The sequence below is a fragment of the Alexandromys fortis genome, unplaced genomic scaffold (assembly GCF_014885135.2).
Source record: "Alexandromys fortis isolate MF-2015 unplaced genomic scaffold, M_Fortis_MF-2015_v1.1 scaffold_9, whole genome shotgun sequence".
NCBI classification, from domain to species: domain Eukaryota; kingdom Metazoa; phylum Chordata; class Mammalia; order Rodentia; family Cricetidae; genus Alexandromys; species Alexandromys fortis.
This window is the reverse complement of record NW_026067892.1, coordinates 3,702,723-3,717,317: the sequence shown is the minus strand read 5'-3', so window position 1 is coordinate 3,717,317 and position 14,595 is coordinate 3,702,723. Positions and strand designations below refer to the sequence as shown.

The window sequence follows — 14,595 nt, the reverse complement described above, 5'->3', positions numbered from 1 at the left end:
ATGTTGTTCTGTGCCCATTTGTCTTCTGTCTTCTTTGGAGGAAGTAGAATGCTGTTGCTAAGAGCCAACCTGTCTCTTTTTGTTATGAAAAAGTCTTTTAATAATTAAATATTTAAATGCCATATTCCCCAGATCTCTGAGCGGTTGAGGGCTGTTTATCAGGTATAACTACAGTATATAATCAGCCTTGAGAGCTGGGTCCAAGCTTGACTATACTGGCTCTCAACAAGTAAGCTTTACACTCATAAAAAGACAGGAAGAGGAAAAAAGCACTTGCAATAGATGGTCAACAGCAGAACTGGCAATAGTAGAGAACAGCTTAATATATTTTAGATCATGGTTGGATTACATATATTTTTTTGTAAGAGACTTAAAAGTACATACCAGTTTAAAACATGAGACTTATTGCTTTGTAGTCTGAAATGAGATGTAATGAACAATTATACATTTAACAGTAAACATAGATGCATTTGAGTTACATGTATGAACACACAGAGTGAACAGGAATTGGGCGAAGTGGATGCTCTTGGGGGGCCCTACCAAAGGCATGCCACTGCACAAAACATACATGTAACCGAGTCATCAAGAGGAATTTAGAGACAAAAAACATAAGTAAACTGGAGGACCAGGCAGGGTATACCTCATTAAAGATGGTGGAACTTGGTCACCTGTCCTGGCTCTCAGCCAAGATGGCAGTGAAATCACCTGACCTCAGCCAGGATGGTGGCAAGGTCACCTGACCTCAGTCAAAATGGCAGGAGTCACATACTGTATGGAAAAGTCACGATTTCTGAGCTGCTAGGATTTTAAGCTTAATAATAAGAGAGACCTAGAGGCATGATCGGCCCTGTCGCTGAGCCTCCATGCCAAAAGCTGCAGCAGACAGAAAAAGGCTGAAAATGAAACCAGGCACCTTGTGGATCTGACCAATCTTGTTGGCAGCAGTAGCGATGGTAGGGACAGTTTGAGGAAGCTCCTTCCATTTGCCTGTGCGCTGACAGTAGTTAGAAAGCTCCTGTAGAATATCAGGATCAAAGGCGGCTCCTTTAAATTGTTATCTAAATTGTAATGAGGCCATTTGAATAAAGATAGACAAGTGTCGGAATCTGTAAGTAGGGCTTTAAGACATCCCAGATGGGAGGCTGGATTGATGGTTTTGGATAGCTTGCTACCTATAGCTGAAACTGTGAAAACGGCAACACAACAAGGCCTATAAGGGGACGTCTCCCCTCTATAGGCGGGATGAAAATCATCAGAAAACACCACAGGGCTTGTATGAGAGTGTCCTCTGCCTACAGGTGGGGTGCTAAAGCCTGACTACAGTCAGGGCAACTCGGAAGCCAGAGAGCCACAGTGAGGACCACTGATGAGTGATCCAAAAGAAAAGAAAAGAAAAAGAAAAAAAAAACGCAAAAAATAAATCCGAGGGACTCTGGGCCCCCAGCTGAATACACTGTACAGCATGTGCAGTGCTGGTGTGGGAGGACTGACTCCGGGTCATCCAGTCACATTTTCAGCTAAGGGAAGCAACCCAGAAATGAATGTCAGCAAAGGGCTCAACTATAGCCATTAGGGCCGTAGTTGGGTAGTCCATTCCCCCCTCCCCCATTTCTAGGAACACCAGAAGATTGCTGGGAGCTCAACAGTCAACTCCTCGGGTTCAGAGAAACTGTTAAGCTGACCAAAAATGGGGGAAACTCACTAATTGAAGCCAGTGGTGTGCGTGGAAATTTCACTCAGGCAGATGGAATGGAGAGCTGTTGTGAAGAAGCCTGATTCACAAGCCCAGGGTTCCACATGTCCTTAGCCCACCTGCCGGCCAGAGGGAATGTGGAGAGCTTGGCCTAGTCACAGCACCAATGTAATGGTAAAAGTAAAAGGCTGCAGGTCCGGAGACTATGCTGCAGGTCTGTGAAGTGGTGGTGGGCACTGGGCAGCAGGTCCCGAGAGCAGCCAGTCCCAGGCAGGGATGGCATAGTTCCCTTAGTGGCTGCAGTGGGCCACAAGGGGCAGTGAGTCCCAGGCCGGGATCCACAGCCCCAGCAGGTGAGAGAAAGAGACGGATAGGCACACCATGCAGAGTGAGGTTGGATATTTATTTAGTGGGTTATGGAGGGACTAGGGAAGAAGGGGAGAAGAGCAGAGAGAGAGAGAAACAAGTGGGGAAGGGGAGAAGGGAGAGACAGAAGCTGCCTCTTCAAGAGGGAGATGGAAAAGAAGAGACTCTGGCTGCAAGCAGGAAGGAAGATCTGCCTGCCTCAGCAGATGTGGGGATTGAGTAGACTGGGCTGGTCTCTTAAAGGGACAGGACAGACCATTGACACACTGGGTGGATACCCTATGTATGTACCCTACCCTACCCTATGGCAACTTATCATACTTTGGGGTTGGGAGCAATTTGATATATTGTCACAGGCTGTCACTGAAACCATTGCATGACCTGAGGAGTTTCCCCTGCCTCCTCCTCCCTATCAGAGTCTTTATGTTCAGGCAGCTGTAGAACTTCTAAATTATAAGAAGCAAGGTTGCAATAAGAGCCACAGAACTAGACATGGGGGAAGGCAGCAGAAAAGGGCTGAATGCTAGGGATAAATGTTTTGACCAAATGTTCTGAGAACAGTAAGAAGGTAACCAACAGCCAGTTCAGAATCAACCAGCGACCATGACCTGCAAAAGGGGGGAGGGCCTGAGCACCAGAAAGAACGCATAGTACCACTGAAAGAGCCAGTGCAAATATGTGGGCGCAAAGGGCAAGGCAACATTTCAAGTGAGCGTGGATCATCCTTTGGCCCATATTTGACTTTGAAATGCAACACAGCACAGCTCTTGGCTCAAATAGAGTAAGACAGTATATTCTGAGCTAGACTCGAGTAACTGTGCCCCTAGTAAATATGCCAACATAAACTTGATCACTGAACTACTTACAACTATGGAACAAAAGTCATAAAGTGCATACCAGATACATTGAGAACAGTGGAGATGGGTCTCAGCAAAGCAGGTAAAACTGCTGTAGGTTTCAGATGTTATCTGATGGTGCTCTTGGATTTGGTGCCAGTGAAAGCTAGTGGTCTGCTAACACATTCCAAAGGTTTTGCCTGAGAATTGACCAGATGTTAGATTAGACACAGACAACAAGTAACTATAAAGGGAGCAAAGGTTGCCCAAGATCATTTTTGCTCTGGATCTACTTTCAGCTGTCCATAGTCAGGAAGTTCTGATCATCCAGTCAGCCTTGTAAAATCTTTAATACATGTATAGCTTATGCTATAGCTAAGATGGAGAAACATACTGTTCATTTATTTTTATAACTCATACTTTGTGTAGATGAACTGAGTTTGTTGAATGAGTTCTTTGTTGATGAACTCTTTATATTATTTTTCAGTCTTGGTACTACAAATTGTTTTGATTACCTTGTACATTTTGTAGGACAGAGTTCTACCAAATGGCTTTCACAGTCCAAAAGGGAATATACATGGAGTTTTGCTAAATGCCCTCAGGTTCACCTTTCTTGAGAAGATGCTGTGTGCAGACTCTCACTGGTGGTGTGTGGACTGCTCCCCTATAGCTGTACCAGTGGAGCACATTGTCACACTTTTGGGGTTTCACTGGTTTAGGTAAGAGATAGATCTCATTGCAGTTTTAAGTGTATTTCTCTTATGAGAAAAATCGAGCTTCTTTTTAAGGGCCATTTGCATCTTTTTGTTTTTTTAAACTGCTTTCTCTTACGAGTCTTCCAGATGAATAGGCTAGCTTTTTAGAAGACCTGGGGGAGCAGTAAACATGAGCTGGTGTTAGAGTGGTGTTCAGCATCCCAAGAGCCTGGGCTCCCTTCTCAAGACCGTCTGGCGCTTAGGAAATGTGTGCTGCCCTAAGTCCCTCTCCTTCCTCATCTTTGGCTGTCCTGCTCTTCGTGCTCCTTCAGAAGTACCAACTAGAGCATGGAGCCAGGTTCTGAATTCAGGTATCTTTAAACTGTTTAAATCATGGAGCAAAGCTCTCCCGTTGGCTTTAGACCTGTGTCTACCTCGGCATCTGCCAGTGGCTCTGTGTTGCGGTTCCTAGTAAGCGGTTGCCCTGAGTAAGCCAAAAGCACAGGGCTGCTGCTGAAAGCTCTGGGACCCTCATGCCTCCCTGCTGCCACCCCTGGTCTGTGATCTATAAACGGGGCACTGGCATTGTGTTCATCTGCTGCTCTTCGCATTACCACTGGGAGAACTGGGCCGCTTCCCACCTGCACATATGTTAAGGGCCATTTGCATTTCTTTTTTTTTTTTACTTTTTAAATAGCTTTCTCTTATGAGTCTATCCAACTTCTTCTGTTGGTAGAACCAGAAGTTAGGCTGGTAAAGGAGTTTGAGAGCTACGGTTGGCAAGGTTCAGACATGGGCTGGGCAAGGAGCAGAGAACAGATGAGTGGTACAGAAGCCACACAACAGCCTCCTCCTACAGGCTGTCTGCATCTGACTAAAGGTGTGTGGTAGGCCCCTTGACAACAGTGGAAACTCTCAGGTTGGGGAATGACAGGCAGACTGTGAAAGGGTAGGTGTTTAGTTGAGATGTGAAGGACCCTCAACACATTTTCTTTCCAGTAAGATAATGGCTTTGGGAAGGATAAATGATTTTTTAATGAAATTTTTATTTATTTATTATGTATACAGGGTTCTGCCCACATGTATTCCTGCAGGCCAGAAGAGGGTACCGGGTCTCATTACAGATGGTTGTGAGCCACCATGTGGTTGCTGGGAATTGAACTCAGGACCCCTGGAAGAGCAGTCAGTGCTCTTAACCACTGAGCCATCTCTCCCCAGCCCTGGTGTTTTGAGTTAGATCTTGAACGGAATATATTTTATTGAGCATAACATGCTAATTTATCTAGGAATAAAAGGTAGGTAGCATGAAACCCAACAGTGTTGGCACATACCTTTAATCCCAGCTCTTGGGAGGCAGAGGCAGGCGGATCTCTTCTGTGAGATGGAGGCCAGCTTGGTCTACAGACTGAGAGTTCCAGGACAGAGAAGGCTATATAGAGAAACTTTGTTTCGCAAAACAAAACAAAAAGTAGGTAGCATGTATTTTCCTCCAAGGAGCTGAATGCAGGAAGTAGAGTAGGTGGACTGTGGTGGTGGCTCATTTAAAGGTACTCTGAGATTGTAACAGTGTTTGAAATGGTGTAAATTTTTAGGAAAAGCAAACAGTTGGAAATCAGGCCACAAATGGTCTTTGCGTCCATTAAACTAGGGATGTATAATAACTTGTGTGCTTCATAACTTTGTTTAGAAAAATGTGTCCTCTGACACAGAAACACAGATTCTGCCCTGGGGAAGTTCATTAGCATATGAAGATGAGAGTGTGACTAGGAGCTGACATCAGGCTTCACGGGGGAGGGGGGGGGCTTGGGGATGGCGCCAATAAGTTTCCACTGTGGCATGCCAGGGGACTGTTCCTTCTCAGACCAATTCCTCAAACTGGATATGAAGACTATTTCTGTCAGTGAAACTTAACTGTTGAACTATGGAAACCACTTGGCATTAAGTAGACACTTATTAAGAGTCTGCCAAGCATTATTTTAGACTCTCGGGAAAGGAGACACAGGTGTAGTTTGTGCCGGGGAGGATCATGTATGCTAACAGAGGAGAATGATTTAAACTGGGCAGGCGACCGCACAGAAGCAGGTGGGACAGGAACAGAGAACTGAGGAGGAGCCCCAGCCTGTGCGGAGGGCATGAGGTGAGAAGAGCCCCGGTGCAGGACATGGACCAGGCCAGAGAAGCTCAGGAGAGTCGCCAGCACTCAGCGTGTGCTGGTAACATGTGTCTGTGTGTCATAAACCAGAGCATTTGCAGATGCACTGGGAGGACACGATGTAGGTGTGCTACCGTGAAGTAGGATAGACTCCCGTGGATTGTAGATGCTCTCTGGTGGGTTTTGGAAAAAGCACACACATTCTAAAGGTCTTATGTGAAATTAAAAGGTTGTTAGGTCAGACACTGAAGTAAGAAAAGAAAATAAATGAATGAGGACTGTCCCGCTGTGTCCAGAGTTAGTGCTGCATACTAAAGGACGCTCGCTGTTGATGCAGGAGTAGACTTGTAGGAAGGAAAAGCAGTCATGGGCAAGATGGGGAGAGGAAAAGGAACATACTAAGAGAGAATGAAGAGCCTAGGGAGGAACCCACATGTGTACAGACAGTTGACCCTTGACCTCTGTGCCGAGTGTATGCAATAGGAAAATGAGTGCTCTTGTACTGTCTACCTTTGGTTTCAGGATCGGAGAGGACTTACGGGGGTACCAGATTGTTCTCTTTCCTTTTATTTCTGTACCATTATTTTTAACATGGGTGTATGGGTGATAAAGAGGGATAACACGCGTAAGCAAATGTGATAACAACACCATGGTTATTTGCTCTCTTTGGATGCCCTTGTCCTTCTACATTTGAAGTGAGTTTTGGTTTATTGACCACCAAGCCAAGGATATGGAATGTGAAAGAAGAGCCCCTTCAGCAAACAGGGCTGGGGAAACTGGATATCCACATGCAGAAGAATGAAAGTGAACCCTTATCGCACCCACACACAAAACTCAACTTCAACTGAATTAAGGACTTAAGCCTCAGACCAGACTATAAAACCTCTAGAGAAAACATCTGGGAGTCACAGTGCATAGGAGGAGAAACTACACATTGGTTTGGACAATGGTTTTGTTGTCGTTTTTTCCTTAACCCCTAAAGTGAGTACAAGAAAAGCAAAAAGGGATGAATGAAGCAAATGGAACCAAAAAAACTTATACCCGTCAAAGGAAACAACAGTACATTAGATGATCTTCAGGTGGGAAGAAAGTCTTTATAAGTCATACACCTGATAGGGATTGTGCCAAAAATGTATGAAGAGCTCAAGCAACTGAACAACAAGGAGAAAGAAAATCAAAGCAGCTAAAATAATACGTAGCAGGGACTCAGATGGACAGTTCCCAAGTGATTCTGGCTTGTGTGACGCTGACGTAAGATTAACCAGTACAACCATGACCTCCTATCTCTACTGTTAGCACTTTATCCCAAAGAAACGTTTCCTCTGTAGAAATGTTCAGTGCAAATTATTTATGGTAACCTGGTAAGGGAAGGGCTACACATTGAACCATAGTAAAGACATAATGGAATGAGTATGCCACACTCACATGTCAGAATTTCTGTAAAGTCATTTATAGCGCAGGAAAGTATCCACAATATAATGTGAAGTAGAAGAAGGCACCCCCTTTATAGCAAGAGTGATGCTTATATTATAAAATTAAAATACACATCTTAACATGTGCACCTGTGCATTTGTTAAGACAGCCATGGAAATAACATGGAGCAAGAGGGTGGCCAACAGGACCGAACAGTTCCTCACAGTTCTGAAGATCAGAAGTTCAGACTGTAGTGTGGGCAAACTACAATCCTCTTCTTGAGCATGAAGGTGGCCATCTTTCCCTGTGTCTTTTCTCGGCCTTTCATCTGTCTGGTCACTTCTACGGTATCTCTTCCTTTCTCACAAGGACACACATCATGTGTGATGACGTTCATCATTTTGTCTTAATCCTATCTTTAAAGGACCTATTTGAAAGCCTCGGCATATGGGTTCTGGGGCAGATGAATTTTGGAGCGTGAGTTCAAGCTTTGGTAGTACATGGGGAAGACCAAACTAAGGAGCTTGAAGACGTAGGTACAGTTCCTAGTTGCTGGACACATGAAGTGTGTTTTTCTTCATTTACATGTTTTCTGTGAACATGTGAAACCTGTTTATATAAATGGGGAGGGCAGAGATTAACATTCCTTCGTGTATGTTTGTACATGGCTTTGTATTGTGGGTAATGCTTTGCAGCTACGTATGTGTATACATGTGGATGTCATATGTCAGTGTGGATATTTGTGATTGCTTGCCTTATTTTGGGGGGCAGGACCTCTCACTGAACTTTGAGCCTGCTTGGCTACCTGGTAAGCTCCAGGGATCCACCTCTTTCTACCCACTGCACGCTACCACAGCTAGCTTTTTCATGGATGCTGGAGATTGTGCTGAGCTCCCCAGGTTTGTACCTCTAGCACTTTACCAACCGAACCATCTCCCAGCCCCATGTGAAACTATTTCCACGTTGCCCTCTTTAGAGGAGAAACATGACCGAGTGGCAGACAGGGCTGTTCCTTAGAACTCTAACTATACGGTCCATTCAGTTGAGAACCGTCCTCTTCATGGGCGAGGGAAAATGCTGGCCTGCAGTATGGTGGCTCATCTTATGATCCTACAGAATGGACCCATCGCTGCAGCTGCTGTCTGACTGAGTGTGGACACGTCTAGACAGTGTGAGGCTGGTGAGGAGTGACAGCGTCTGGGGCCAGCACGGAGCTTCCCAGCTTGTTTGTGCTGATCTCCCAGGCTGCTGCATGTTTCTGAGCCCCATGGACTGTGCATGTTCAGTCTGTGCTGTTCAGTGTATGCCGGGGCTGTCTGTATGTCAGGGAACATGCTGTAAAAGGGAGGGAGGATTGGGGAGAAAGGATTTCTGGAGCCATTGGAAACCACGGCATCACACACTTAGTAACGTGAGGCAGGCTGTATTTTTGTGGGCCACTGGACAGTTTAGGATTTGGAGGCTGTGGGAGTGATCGCTTGCTGCAGTAAATGTTTTGGGAAGAGTCTCCACACGACTGAACCCTTACTGCTTCATAATCCTGTGCCACAGGGTGAGGGTGGGTCACTGATTCATGGAAAATGAAGCAGTGGTATGGAAATGGGGGCCTGTTAGGTGAGCCAGGCAGGACACAGCAATCTTTTTGAATTTATTGGCTCATTAATATTGTGAAGATGGGTATGCTTCTTTTATAGCTGCATTAGATACTTGTCTTTCTAAGGACAGGAATCAGTACAGTGCTACAAGAGAGAACGTACTTAAAAATCACAACATTACCTGTGTAAAATTATCATAAAAACTACCTAGTGCTCAAGCGGGCCGTGACTGCAATTCTGCCCCCATAATGACAGGAAATGGTCGTCAGCGAAGCTGTTTTCCATGAAGGCTGTGATGAAGTCAACTAAAATGGTAATAAAGCTGAGTGTGGAAGTGAGGGACTCGAGTGAGCTGTAAAAATGCAGAAGGTGTTAGAATGTTCGCGTTGGCATCTTCCAGAAATGAAATCTGTAAAATAGCAAATAGGAATTGATTGAGATTTCCATTCAGAAATGCTATCCTTGCAGAGGGTCCCAAATGCCTGTCCCCTCACCACAGCTCTGACAGGACAGCTGCTGCTTGGCTATCGTGATGGGTTTTGTTGATAAGGGCAGTTAGAAAAGCTTGCAACCCCACCTCCTTCCTTCTGACTTGAATCAGCCTCCCTGGGTCCATCTTCATGTTCCCAGTGTTGCTGTGGTGGATTAATGTTCAGTAGATGCCTGTTACACTAAAGAGGAGGTGCCTCTAGTGACCGCTCAGTCTGCTGGGAAATGATAAAACATACTCGATCAGAGATGGTTTGTACTATATCAGCAGCTTCCATATTGATACTGTATTCAAAATGACAAGTCTGCCCTCTTGTCACTGCTGCTGCCACCATAAGGCAAGATGCTAGCTACCGCCTGTCCTCCATAGTGTCAACCGTCTGGTAGTCCATCTCAGAGTTAGCCTATCAGAAGGCACCTTGACTCAAAATAGGGCTTTCCATTGCCCATGGGGTGAAGTTTAGAGTCCTCACTGTTTGGTGCCAGCATATTTGCCCCATGTGGCACAGGTCCTTGCCTGGCTTTCTATGCTCAGGCCTGGCAGGACTTCTCATCCAGAGGCCGTGAGGTCTTCACCCTTTCCACTCTTCTTCATGCTCCCTTCTTACCCCAGCCATTGCACCTTGTCCCTTCACTCAGGCAGTCTCTAATTAACTTTGTCTGTTGTCCCTTCTCTAGGACAAGTCTTCTCTACCTCTTTTTCTCCTAGTCTGTATTAAGTTTCTTTGGGTTCCTTTTTTCTTTTTTTAAAATAATCTTTTATTTACATATAGTAATTAGTAAAAAGTTAAGAACAAATGTAACTTGTATAGAAAAAATATGGAATGCTTTATGAATTTTCTTGTCATCCATGTACAGCAGCCATGCTAATTAGTGTGTATATCTTTCCAATTTTAGCACATGTACTGCTGGAACAAGCACTGTACTGAGTAGGTTTCTTTGTTTGATGTTCAGAGACCGGAACGTTCCTCTCAGACCACTTTTTTCATTGGTATCTATGTATTTCTTTACATTGTTTACATAGGACAGAAGTGGTGGGATATGAACTGCTCCAGGGGGCCTGGATTCTAGACAGAATTCCAGGGGGGAAAGAAGGATGGATGGACAGATCCTGAGGACCAGCTCAACCAGATCCCATTTGCCACTCTGCTTTTGAATTTTTCTATAATAAGCGAGACAGGATCTCCTGAGTTTAGTGAATCTGAGACTCATGAGAACTGGCTGCATCAGTAATGTTGTCTCATAAAACGGTCCTCTCTCTACGCCTTCTGACCTAGAGCAGAAGGGAAACTGCCCCTGTGGCTGTGGGGAGGCTTGTTTGGTTCCTAAGCAAGAATCCAAAGTACAGAGTTGTGTTATTGCAGAGCTCAGACCATAGCCTGTGTGTTCCTGTTCTGTGCGAGGCCCTCTCTCCCACAGTTCTCCTTTGAGCCCTCCTACTCCTGGCCCCTTCTCTGGATAACAGCTCTAGAGTGTTTATTTCTTTAATGTGTGCATTTTTTTTTCACACGAATAAGGCTAACAGTTGTGGGTGTGTGTTTTGATCTTAAGAGTTGTTTTGTGCTATGAGTCATCTGTTTCTCGCTTCTCTCATCCCATATGTTAAGGTCTGTACCTCACTGTGTCTCCATAGTCTTATGAGTATGATCTTGTTAGTGAATTTCCGTGTCCCCCTGAGTGCTAGATAACTGACCCCTTGTCCCCCTCCTGAGAGTCCTGCAGGTCACTGTTGTTGTCCTTCCCTCTTTGATGTACTCACTTCCCTGGAGAGGGCCCTGCTTGGCCCCAGCCTCCCTCCTGCAGGACCCTGTATAAGAGGGGGGGCCTTATTTAGAAAGCAGTCACAGACTGACCTTGCCCCATGCTTCCTGATGACCTTGCTGCTTGCCTATGCCAGTGTACACTCCACCACCAGCACATCAAGTGTGTGGCTTTGCCAGTGCACACTCCACCACCAGCACATCAAGTGTGTGGCTTTGCCAGTGCACACTCTACCACCAGCACATCAAGTGTGTGGCTTTGCCAGTGCACACTCTACCACCAGCACATCAAGTGTGTGGCTTTGCCAGTGCATACTCCACCACCAACACATCAAGTGTGTGTGGCTTTGCCAGTACACACTCCACCACCAGCACATCAAGTGTGTGGCTTTGTGACTGTGCCAGCCATATAGGAGTGTGCCATTGTTTTTGTTGAAACTGACACTCTTATTTATAGTCAGTTTCTCCTTACTGCTGCTGCCGCTACCCTAATGCCAGCTACTGCCTTTTTCATAATCCCCATGGTCTGTCCACTCAGCAGTGGCCTCAAGTCCCCTCTAGGACATTTCACCGTTCTCTTGTCTCCAGCCAAGGTAATCTTCCTGGACAACTCACTCCTTTGTTCACAATCATGCAAAACTCACAAACTTTCTCACCTTTCACCTGTGAAAGGAGTGACATCCTAATGAATCTTACTGTGTTTCTCGGACACGTGTTGCCTCAACATGATCAATTTTCAAAATAACTATTAGACCAGCTGGCTAATATTTATTTTAGAATTTTTATACCTGTTTGTTTAAGTAAAATGGACTTATTATTAACCACCTCTAGGCTGATTGGAAAGCAAAGCTATATTAAGATGCCTTGAACTGCCGAGTGGTGGTGGAACACAGCACTCGGGAGGCAGAGGCAGGCGTATCTCTGTGAGTTCAAGGCCAGCCTGATCTACAGAGTGAGTTCCAGTGCAACACAGAGAAACCCTGTCTCAAAAAATAAACAAAAAGCCTTGCATTGGTTCCTTTGCTTTGTCTGGACAATAAAAATGTACATTTTCTAATTCTTAACCTAGGTGGTCTTCAGCATTTTAGCTATGAACTTGATTTGCTGAGCTGCCTTCCTGCAGGTTTTCTACCAGTACTTGACTAGGTGGGGATTAACATGTGCCTGAGACCACAATGATCCTGGTGGGAGCTAAGCCACTATGGGCACAGAGCAGTGGAATAGTGTGTTCCTTTTGTGTGTGCCACTGACAGCTGCATGGCAAGTTGGTTTCTGTTGTTATCCAGTCATCTTATCCACAAAAGTTTGGATAGGTACATCGTGTCTACTAGGGCAGTGAGGAACCCCCTCCTCCTGTAGCCAGTCCACCACTGAAACATGCATCTGGGCTTGACTCCTCCCACATCCTTTCCGGATTCTTCCCTATCCCTGGATTTCTGACTTTTATGGCTCTGGAGGGAAACTGAGTCATTGGAGCTTAAAAATAACAAGATTCCAGAGGGTGAGTTTGGCAAGATTGGAATAATGGGCAGCCCAGGAGCTGGGTTTGGGCTCTGTACATTTGCCAGATGCTGAGACTTAGCTCCTGAAAGTAGGTGACCTCATCACTTAGTTCAACATTAGTGTCTGCACAGAACAACTGAGAAAGCTGGGCCATATGTACCCAGTCTAGTCAATTAAAACCACGCCCATTAGCATTGCATAATTAGTCTCTGGTCTCAGTCTAAGCTAGAACACAATCGGGATTCATGACATCCCCCATTCTTCTTAGGGCATATTACTTTAAACCATAATAGTAATTTTCATATCATGTTATTTTTATTTTTCAACTGGCTGAAGACATAGCAAATGCAGCGAATATTATTCTTCAGACAGTAACTGCCTGGCACACACAGCCTACATAATGGCAATTAAACTGAGCTCCAGACTGACAAACAAGCTGTAAAGCAGAAAGGCAGAATATCTGTGGAAGATCAGTTATAATAATTTTATATCTGAGTGTTTTACATATGTGACATTTTGTATAATAAACAATTAACTGCCTGCTTTTGACATTTTAGAGTTAATGTGAGGGAAGTTACACAACAGACACTGTGAGCTTCACCTCCCCTGTGAAGTGGCAAATGGCTATCAGCCTCCAGGTTTGTGAGGCCCGATTAGTCCTCGCTGCACATCCTGAACCTCTTTGCCACCAGCCGGCAGTTCATTGTCTTTGATAAACAAGATAATTGATATAAATGGAGGTGTTCTTCTCTAAAATGGTTTCCCAATTGCAGGTTTTTCAGGCTGGAGGTATAATTTTCCTTGTGTCCTATTACTGTTAATCTGTAAATGGATAGATTAGTTAATCTTCCTGCCTTCCACAAGAAGACACTGGGTGAGCCACCCCTCAACAAAGCCGACAAAACGTTGGGTGAAACTAGGGCACAGGAAAATGATGAATGTTCACGTCGATGATGAAGAACATAGGGACTTTGAACAGGAGGGTTATAGCTGGGAATGCAAGGAGTCTAGCTTAGAGAAAAAGAAGTGGTTCATCCTCTTCAGGACGAGGAAAGAAGCCCCGTGGTTAGCCAGGTCTACCACGGGGACACTGGGCACACATAAGGAAATTCAGCAGAGCCATCACATGCTTGTTTGCTGCTTTGTTGGAATGAGCTAGGCTTTGCAAAGCCCAATTTATATCATAAGTTAGTATTCGGCCTTCTCAACCCTCTATTGGGTAGCTTTCTTTGTGAAGTGCTGAGGATCTAGCCTGCCGAAGAACCATGCAAGTTTGCACCCAGTTGTGAAATCTGTTCTGAAAAACATGCTCGTGTGTGTGTGTGTGTGTGTGTGTGTGCGTGAAAGAGAGAGAGAGAGAGAGAGAGAGAGAGAGAGAGAGAGAGAGAGAGAGAGAGAGAGAGAGAAGTGCTTGGGAGGGAGTTACATGGAGACTCCGCGACTCCCCATTGTTGGTTCGAAACCATAATGAGCAACCTTTGGAGTGCCTTAATCATCCTATTATTTAGTTTAAAAATCAGTTTGCACTCTGAGCAAGGAAAGCCATAGTAAGATGAGCTGTCTCCCAGTCCCGTCCTGTGTGGTGGGGTTATCACACCACCTTTCAGATCCAGCACGCCACGGGTGCTTTACTGTCCAGTTTAATGTCATCTCTTGGCTGAGCGGTGGGGCCTCCTCCCGCCTCCTTCCACTTTCGAAAGGTTAGCCTTTCTTCAGAACAGTACAGGTTTCCTGCAACACCTGTCAGCTTGGCAACGAGCACACCCCAAGGAAATGATGAACATTTGAAGACCATCTAAATACTTCAGGGACCTTTCCTTTTTCTCTTCTCCTTTCCTGCTCCGCTGTTCTCCCTCTGTCTTCTCTTAGGGAGAGTGGGACAACCACCTGGCATCTCACTGCTGGTTGTGCTGATAAATCATAAGCCCACTTACAGTTGTGATTTTTTTTAAATAAGTTTTGATTTATTCCTTGCGTTGTGATAGCCCTTGGAACCTTAAAGCAGAACTGGCCTGGAAGGCAGCTGTGGGCAGAAGCTTTTGTTTAACGAAGGAGCCTGCTTGGCCCTGGACCGCTAGCACAAAGAAGCTTCC

At 45.2% G+C, this 14,595-nt stretch overlaps 1 protein-coding gene and 1 non-coding gene across 2 annotated transcripts in view; one reads left to right on the top strand and one right to left on the bottom strand.

Annotated features, from left to right (window-relative positions):
- Btbd9 (BTB domain containing 9) overlaps positions 1-14,595 on the top strand; it is a 353,804-nt gene that overhangs the window by 240,385 nt on the left and 98,824 nt on the right. The window lies entirely within an intron of this gene.
- LOC126502843 (U6 spliceosomal RNA) lies at positions 10,053-10,160 on the bottom strand. The gene has a single exon (XR_007592066.1). It is a non-coding gene; the product is annotated as a U6 spliceosomal RNA (small nuclear RNA).